Here is a 10000-nt window from a genome sequence, read left to right as displayed (position 1 = left end):
AAAGAATTAGGACAAGAATTCAAAAATTCTTGTTCAAGACTAGACATAAAAAATTTGCGAATAATGGACCCAAGGGAGAACCCATGGCCACACCATCTACCTAGAATATAATTTATTGTTAAAAACAAAGCTGAGTCGTGAACGGCAAGTTCTAAAATTGCTTAAAAAGCAGCTTATTAAAACCATGAATAAAAACTCTTCATTTGGAATATTCTGTCAATTATGATGTTATAGTTTTCATTAATAGGGACATTCGTAAACAACGACTCCAGTCAAAACTGGCCATAAAGAGTTCACCATCCTGTTTAGTTATTTGATCTTGAAACTCGTAACCGTTTTTCACATTGTATTGGTTAAAAGAAAACTCATTTAAAATCGATACTAAAAATTTAGATATATTAAAATATGGACTGTTGTATGCCGCCATAATTGGTCTAATAGGCAAACCAGGCTTATGAATTTTCGGTAGTCCGTAAAGAATGCTAAATGAGAACCCGAGACAAAAAGTTTTTGGTATGTATTTTCATCCAATATGTTTTTTCATTTTTTAGTTTCCTTAAAAATCTGTTAATTTATCTTCACGTTTATAAATATCTAAAAAATTAGGCTCTCCTAGAAGTTTAAAATTTAGTATTATCGGAGAGAATTTCTTCAATTTTAGTTGTATATTCAGTTTTGTTTAAGATTACAGCACATTTTCCCTTGCCTGCCTGGCTTAAAAATAATTAGATCGTCTCTTTTTCTGAGTGTGAGTAATAATTGCAAGTCATCTTTTCTAAAGAACGGGTCCACGAGACCTTCAGTTGAGAATAGGTCTTATGGGCCAAATAGGAAATTTTCTGTTGTAAATTGCTAACATTTATATTTACATCAAGTTTGATTAGACGTTGAAACAACACTTCCAGTGGATAAAAGAATCTGGCATAGTCAGGTCTATAAGAAGGTAAACAAAATTCAAGCCCAAACGAAAGTAAAAAATTCTTCTCTCTTAGACAGCACATAGTTAGAAACAAAAATTAAAAAATACAATTACATCTTTGGTTAAAAACAGGAGTAGCAACTCCTAAGCTCTGCAATTTCCTTTGTGCGCGGGTGAACATTATCTATAAAATCATTTATATGTTTTATTTAAAATTATTTCTGGAAAATAACTACGGTCCAAAAAAGACAAGTCATTAAATATTACATTTTTTCAGTTGTTTAACAGTAATATCAAGCTTCTGTATTGCGGTCTGCTTTTGTATCAATCTCTTTGCGAAGAAGTGTCCTTAACGTATCTCTGTAGAACCTCGTACTATAAAGCAGGACTTATAGAGTTGAAGCGGATGAACTTTGGGAAAACTTCGTTTAGCTCGCAATATTGAAGGAAATCTAGGTCGCATCTTGCTTTCTGGAAGCTTAAGAGTTCCCTTCTCCAGTCTTCTTGAAATAGACAAGGTAGTTGCTGGGTAACGACATCTCAGTATTTGTGAAAAGTGACGAATCCCACTAAGGCGGAGGCGAAGAACGAAAAGGAAAACTAGGAACAGGCGTCGAATCATCAGGAACAAACAGGCTATGCAGGTATATCACATACATCCATTCAGGAAATCGTTTTAACTTCTTGCCCCAAGTCTAGTCATTCTACCTCCTTCCTTCTCAACTAACGGTTGGTTGCGCCTTGGTATTTGTTTTTTTATTTGTACTTTTTACTTTTTAGTTTTTACTTGTCATTTTTTAGTCCTTTATGTCAATTTTAAGTTAATTTTAGTCTTTTTACTATATTGAGAATCCTGCTATTATTGAATGCTAATATGTATGTGTTTTTTATCTCAACAGACTGAAGATGCACATTGTATGTGCGAAACGTCTCTAATAAATTATTCTTCTGATGTGGTTGTCTGCGATTTCCTGAATGGATGTATGTGATATACCTGCATAGCCTGTTTGTTCCGTGATGATTCGACGCCTGTTCCTAGTTTTTCCTTTTTCGTTCTTCGCCTCCGCCTTAGTGGGATTCGTCACTTTTCACAAATACTGAGAATGTCGTTACCCAGCAACTACCTTGTCTATTTCAAGAATACTGGAGAAGGCAACTCTTAAGCTCCCAGAAAGCAAGATGCGACCTAGATTTTCCTTCAATATTGCGAGCTAAACGAAGTTTTCCCGAAGTTCATCCGCTTCAAACTCTATAAGTCCTGCCTTTATAGTACGGAGTTCTACAGAGATACGTTAAGGACACTTCTTCGCAAAGAGATTGATACAAAGCAGACCGCAATACAGAAGCTTGATATTACTGTTAAACAACTGAAAAATGTACTATTTAATGACTTGTCTTTTTTGGACCGTATTATTTTCCAGAAATATTTTAATAAACATATAAATGATTTTATAGATAATGTTCACCAGCGCCACCAAAGGAAATTGCAGAGCTTAGGAGTTGCTACTCCTGTTTTTAACCAAAGATGTAATTGTATTTTTAATTTTTCTAACTATGTGCTGTCTAAGAGAGAGAATTTTTACTTTCGTTTGGGCTTGAATTTTGTTTACCTTCTTATTAGACCTGACTATGCCAGATTCTTTTATCCACTGGAAGTGTTCTTGTTTCAACGTCTAATCAAAACTTGATGTAAATATAAATGTTAGCAATTTACAACAGAAAATTTCCTCTTTGGCCCATAAGACCTATTCTCAACTGAAGGTCTCGTGGACCCTGTTCTTTAGAACAAAGAGACTTGCAATTATTACTCACACTTAGAAAAAGAGATGATCTAGTTATTTGTAAGCCAGACAAGGGGAAAAGGTGTTTTGTAATCTTAAACAAAACTGAATATACAACTAAAATTGAAGAAATTCTCTCCGATAATACCTAAATTTAAACTTCTAGGAGAGCCTAATTTTTTAGATATTTTATAAACGTGAAGATAAACCATTAACAGATTTTAAGAAGGAAAACTAAAAAATGGAAAACATATTGGATGAAAATACATACCAAAAACTTTTGTCTCGGGTTCTTCATTTAGCATTCCTTACGGACTACCGAAAATTCATAAGCCTGGTTTGCCTAATTAGACCAATTATGGCGGCCATACAACAGTCCATATTTTAAATATATCTAAATTTTTAGTATCAATTTTAAATGAGTTTTTCTTTAACCAATACAATGTGAAAAACGGTTACGAGTTTCAAGATCAAATAACTAAACAGGCATGGTGAACTCTTTATGGCCAGTTTTGACGTGGAGTCGTTGTTTTTACGAATGTCCCTTAATTAACTGACTAAACATTCATAATTGACAGAATATTTCCAAATGAAGAGTTTTTATTTCATGGGTTTTAATAAGCTGCTTTTTAAGCAATTTTTAGAACTTGCCGTTCACGACTCAGCTTTTGTTTTTAACAATAAATTATATTCTCAGGTAGATGGTGTGGCCATGGGTTCTCCCTGGGTCCATTATTCGCAAATTTTTTTATGTCTAGTCTTGAACAAGAATTTTTGAATTCTTGTCCTAATTCTTTTAAACCATTGTTTTACAGAAGGTACGTGGACGATACCTTCTCCCTTTTTAGATACGAATGGCAAGCTTTACAATTTTTACAGTTTAGTTAATTTGAAACACCCTAACATTAATTTTACTGTGGAACTCGAAACGGTAATTCATTACCGTTTCTTGATATTTGCATAACTAGGGATCAGTCAATTTTAACACTTCAGTTTTTAGAAAGAAAAACATATACGGGACTTTTCTAATAATTTTTATAGTTCTTGTCAAAAGAGTTTTAAGCTTAATGCAATCTCCACTCTGGTTCATAGAGCAATAAAATACTCATCAAACTGGGATATCTTTCATAAAGAAATTGAATTTTTATCTAATATCTTCCAACGAAACTCGTACCCTAAGAATGTATTTTTTTAATAGTTAACAACAAACTTTAAACTTTGCATTTTAAACCACCCATTCCAATGATATGGCGTACCAAAGAAACTAATGTATGCCTCCATACCATATATATACTAGCAAATTTTCACAACACCCTAACTAGAATCATAGAAAGTGAAATTCCCTGTCTAAATATAAAACTGATATCTAACAACCCATGCAAAATAGGCTCTTTTTTCTGCTTCAAAGATCGTCCTGCAGCAGTTCATGCGATCCAACGTGGTATACAAATTACGTGCCACCCGGGATGTCCCGGAATTTACGTTGGATCGACTAGGAGGCTGCTGCAGATGAGATACTGCCCCCCCCCCAGTCACATGGGCTTTAGTTTCAGGACCGGTCAAAAATTAAGTAGCCTGAACACTCAAACATAAAAACCACGCAATCAATTGCAAGATAGAGGTGAAGAAACAACACTTCTCTATTTTAGGCTCGGTTAAAGACTCTGATTACATAACCACTCTAGAGTCATTATATATTAAACGTCTTGTTTCCCTCGTTGAATAGTGGAGTTTCATCTTCTCCGCTTTATCTGGCATAGTCAACGTTTTAACTTCTTGCCAAGTCTAGTCATTCTACCTCCTTCCTTCTCAACTAACGGTTGGTTGCGCCTTGGTATTTGTTTTTTATTTTGGTACTTTTTACTTTTTAGTTTTACTTGTCAATTTTTAGTCCTTTATGTCAATTTTAAGTAATTTTAGGCTTTTTACTATATTTGAGAATCCTGCTATATTGAATGCTAATATGTATGTGGTTTTTTTTATCTCAACAGACTGAAGATGCACCTTGTATGTGCGAAACGTCTCTAATAAAACTTATTCTTCTGATGTGGTTGTCTGCGATTTCCTGAATGGATATATATATAATATATATATAAGTATATATATATATATTATATAATATATATATATATATATATACTATACATATATATACATATAAAGCTGGGGGTAATATTCGCTGCCGATATCACTGAAGCTAATCGTGACTGGCGTTGACACATGATGATATATATATATATATAATATATATATATATATATATATATATATATATATATATATATATATATATATATTATATTTGTTATATATATATATATATATATATATATATATATATGTATGTATATATATATATATGTATGTATATATATATAATATATATATATATAATATAGTATGTATAATATATATATATGTGCATATATATATATATATATATATAGATACATATAAATAAAGCTGGGGGTAAATATTCGCTGCCGATATCACTGAAGTAATCGTGACTGGCGTTGACACATGATGAATACCCACCATTGGTTGCAATGATATCGGATGGGGATATTTACCAGATGTAAAACTTTCTGAAGATTTGTTTCTCTACTAACAACAAACGAATAATAATAATAATAATAATAATAATAATAATAACTAATAATAATAATAATAATAATAATAATAATAATAATAATAATAATAATAAAGTAACGAGAACTGAGGGATAAAGCTACCAGATGGGAGCAACATCAAACACATAGATGAGACAGGATACAAATACCTGGGAATAATTTGGAAGGAGGAGATATAAAACACCAAGAGATGAAGGACACGATCAGGAAAGAAGATATGCAGAGACTCAAGGCGAGACTCAAGTCAAAAACTCAACGCCGGAAAAAATATGATAAAAGCCATAAACACATGGGCAGTGACAGTAATCAGATACAGCGCAGGATAATAGTGCGAATGGACGAAGGCAGAACTCCGCAGCATTGATCAGAAAACCAGGAAAACAAATGACCAATACACAAAGCACTACACCCAAGAGCAATACGGACAGACTATACATAACACGGAAAGGAAGGAGGGAAGAGGACTACTAAGTATAGAGGACTGCGTCAACATCGAAAACAGAGCACTGGGGCAATATTCTGAAAACCAGTGAAGACGAGTGGCTAAGAGTGCATGGGAAGAAGGACTAATAAAAGTAGACGAAGACCCAGAAAATATACAGAGACAGGGGAGAAAGACAGAAAGAACAGAGGACTGGCACAACAAACCAATGCACGGACAATACATGAGACAGGACTAAAGAACTAGCCAGCGATGACAATTGGCTATGGCTACAGAGGGGAGAGCTCAAGAAGGAAACTGAAGGAATGATAACAGCGGCACAAGATCAGGCCCTAAGAACCAGATATGTTCAAAGTACGATAGACGGAAATAACTATCTCTCCCATATGTAGGAAGTGCAATACGAAAAATGAAAACATAAACCACATTAGCAAGTGAATGTCCGGCACTTGCACAGAACCAGTACAAAAAGAGGCATGATTCAGTGGCAAAAAGCCCTACCACTGGAGCCAGTGTAAGAAACATCAGCTACCTTGCAGTAATAAGTGGTACGAGCACCAACCTGAAGGAGTGATAGAAAACGATCAGGCAAAGATCCTCTGGGACTATGGTATCGAACGGATAGGGTGATACGTGCAAACAGACCAGACGTGGACGTTGATTGACAAAGTCAAGAAGGAAAGTATCACTCATTGATGTCGCAATACCATGGGACACCAGAGTTGAAGAGAAAGAGAGGGAAAAAATGGAGAAGTATCAAGATCTGAAAATAGAAATAAGAAGGATATGGATATGCAGTGGAAATCGTACCCTAATCATAGGAGCACTAGGCACGATCCCAAGATCCCTGAAAAGGAATCTAGAAAAAAACTAGAGGCTGAAGTAGCTCCAGGACTCATGCAGAAAGAGTGTGATCCTAGAAACGGCACACTATGATAAGAAGAGTGATGGACTCCATAAGGAGGCAGGATGCAAACCGGAACCCACTCTATAAATACCACCTAGTCGAATTGGAGGACTGTGATAGAGCAAAAAAAAAAATAAAAAAAAAAAAATAATAATAATAATAATAATAATAATAATAATAATAATAAGAAGAAGAAGAAGAAGAAGAAGAAACATCAGCTACCTTGCAGTAATAAGTGGTACGAGCACCAACCTGAAGGAGTGATAGAAAACGATCAGGCAAAGATCCTCTGGGACTATGGTATCAGAACAGATAGGGTGATACGTGCAAACAGACCAGACGTGACGTTGATTGACAAGGTCAAGAAGAAAGTATCACTCATTGATGTCGCAATACCATGGGACACCAGAGTTGAAGAGAAAGAGAGGGAAAAATTGGATAAGTATCAAGATCTGAAAATAGAAATAAGAAGGATATGGGATATGCCAGTGGAAATCGTACCCATAATCGTAGGAGCACTAGGCACGATCCCAAGATCCCTGAAAAGGAATCTAGAAAAACTAGAGGCTGAAGTAGCTCCAGGACTCATGCAGAAGAGTGTGATCCTAGAAACTGCACACATAGTAAGAAGAGTGATGGACTCCTAAGGAGGCAGGATGCAACCCGGAACCCCACACTATAAATACTACCCAGTCGAATTGGAGGACTGTGATAGAGCAAAAAAAAAAAAAATAAAAAAATAATAATAATATAAACTATTACGGTATCATTTTTAACTTGACGAGATAACTACAGTGCTTTATAAATCTGTCTTCCTTCTTGTGACAATCTATTAAGAGAGACTCGGATGAGAATCAGTATCAATCATAGGTATTTGATCATTCACGACATCAGCTTTACGCTTTATTTATTTTTACCTGCAGCTGGTTATGTAGCTAATGCTATAGAAATAATTTTATTTGTCAAAACATTTTACATGTTTTCCGACGATTACATTTTCTGTGGCTGGAAGGTCACGTATTAACCGACCCCTTACAACTTTATTCCCTGTAGTGTATAAGCAGATCCATAGTGCTCTCATTTGAATGTTAAAATTAAGCAAAAAATAAAAAAGCTTGTTTTCCGTTGACTTTTCACCAGGCCTCAAAGTCGTCTGCACAATGAGTCGGCACCATTGCCGTTCGCCGAGAACCATTTCCTTCATATTTAAGTTCCCGTGATCTCCGTTGTAACTCAAAAAAATTTTACCCTCGACCAGATCATGATGTAATTTGAGATATAGCGAAACACTAACGCAAAGTCATTCGTTGTCATCTATAGGAAATTGTAGGTGTAATTTTGTTTCTAAAGGGAAAACGTGCTGGAACGCGACCATATCCTACACTAAATGTAATAAATATCGACAGCTTATACGGACTTTGCCGCCACACAAAATACAATCATCAGAAAATGTGTCAAATTTCATCACTTATCAAATTTGGCTGACGCAGTAATTACCTTTAATGAAACAATTCTAAGGGAGGTTCTGCTTCCCGAAAATAATGAGTAACACATTTATCAGAGTTCTGTGAAGGGCTTTGGTGATGGTGGGAGATTGGAAACTGATAGGTTGGCGAATGTGTATTATTTGGAAATGACAAGAGAGAGGAGGGCATGAAGACCAAGAAAGGCCGGGTACATGAGTCGAAAAAGCCCTGATCATGACGACCCCGATGTAGATGTCAACCTTCGGTGCGTTGCTCACCAATTTAAACAAAAATGAGAATACAATAATTAGTAAAAATAGAGAAGAACCTTTATAAAATTAATGCAGCTTAGGCAGCAATCACTTTTAATAAGACATGTTTAAAAGAGGGTTTACTTCCAGGATATTATTATTATTATTATTATTATTATTATTATTATTATTATTATTATTATTATTATTATTATTATTATTATTATTGAGGTCGTGAACCTTATTCATTGACTTGAAATTCAAGCTTCCGAAGACTATGGTGTTTATTATTATTATCAAGAAGAAACAGAGGTTAATGGGAAGAAACAGAAAGAAGGAATCGCTTATTAGAAGAGGAAAGAAAATGGAACGAGGAAGGGGCACAAATATTCAGGAATCAGAAGTTTACACGAAAGAAAAATGTTGAACAACGTAAACTGTACTGAGAGTTTTGAAACAAAGCTCTTGAACTCTATTCTCAGATGTATATAAAGCGGATACTGAGGTGGAAGCGGACCAGTGATTCAGCAATTAAAGTGTGGAATTGGTAGTCGGTTTTGTGCTCTCTCTCTGGATGACCCCTGACAGGGGAAGGAGTTTATTCATGTACGATGATAATGATGATGTATCACGTTGATAGGAAAACAAATCCATGAGTTATGTATATATGTACATACATTTAAAGCTGAATCTGTACAGAGAGTTCTCGGGAATGTGTTCGAATCCCCTTTTTTAGTGGGAATCGAATAGATTCCAGAGACCTCCATGTACAGATTTATCTTTAAATATATGTACATATGCATAACTGTGGATTTGTTTCTCCATTTAAAGACTCATTCTGCTATGAATTCTTTTTAATCATACTATAATGGGCGTAATGTCTGTCTGTCTGTCATTCAATCACGGCCAAACGGCTAGTCAGATGGGCATGAAACTTGGCAGGGTTATGGTGGGGACCCCTACGATGGTTTGTAATGGGGTTTCATCCAACCTACCCTAGTCCTTTGTAGGGGGTGGGGGTGAGAAGGGATTCCCTGAAACGGAGCTGTTTCTGGCCGTGAAACGAGGCTGGTTATTCCCGTAGACTTAGGTACTTTACGATTTTTCATACATAATTTCTGTACAACTTCCCCAGAGAAAGTCGCGAATATTTCAGCTCGGACACAATAGAAGATGAAAATTTTCATCAATATCCGCAAGATTTTGTTAATAAAATAAATCCATTGGGACTGCCAGTGCACAAAATAACGTTGAAGAAGTACTGCCCAGTAATTTTTTTTCGGAATTTCGATCCTGCCAATGGACATTGCAACGGAACGAGGTACACCGTTATGGAGCTAAACACCCACGTCATCGAAGCAGTGATAGCAACGGACCCTCACACCGGCAAACGTCTGTTCATCCCACGGATTCCTCTGATGCCTTCGGACAACCTGTTTCCGTTCCAGTTACGGCGCAGAGAGTTTCCCATCAATCTGGCCTTCTCATTCACTGCAAACAAGTCGCAGGGAAAGATTATGTAGTGTTGGTGTGTTTCTGCCATCACCCATGTTCACGCATGGCCAACTGTATGTGGTGATGAGCAGAGCAACTGACTCTGCCAA

Source organism: Macrobrachium nipponense, chromosome 1 (genome assembly GCF_015104395.2).
Source record: "Macrobrachium nipponense isolate FS-2020 chromosome 1, ASM1510439v2, whole genome shotgun sequence".
Classification (NCBI taxonomy): Eukaryota; Metazoa; Arthropoda; class Malacostraca; order Decapoda; family Palaemonidae; genus Macrobrachium; species Macrobrachium nipponense.
This window is presented reverse-complemented; position numbering follows the sequence as displayed.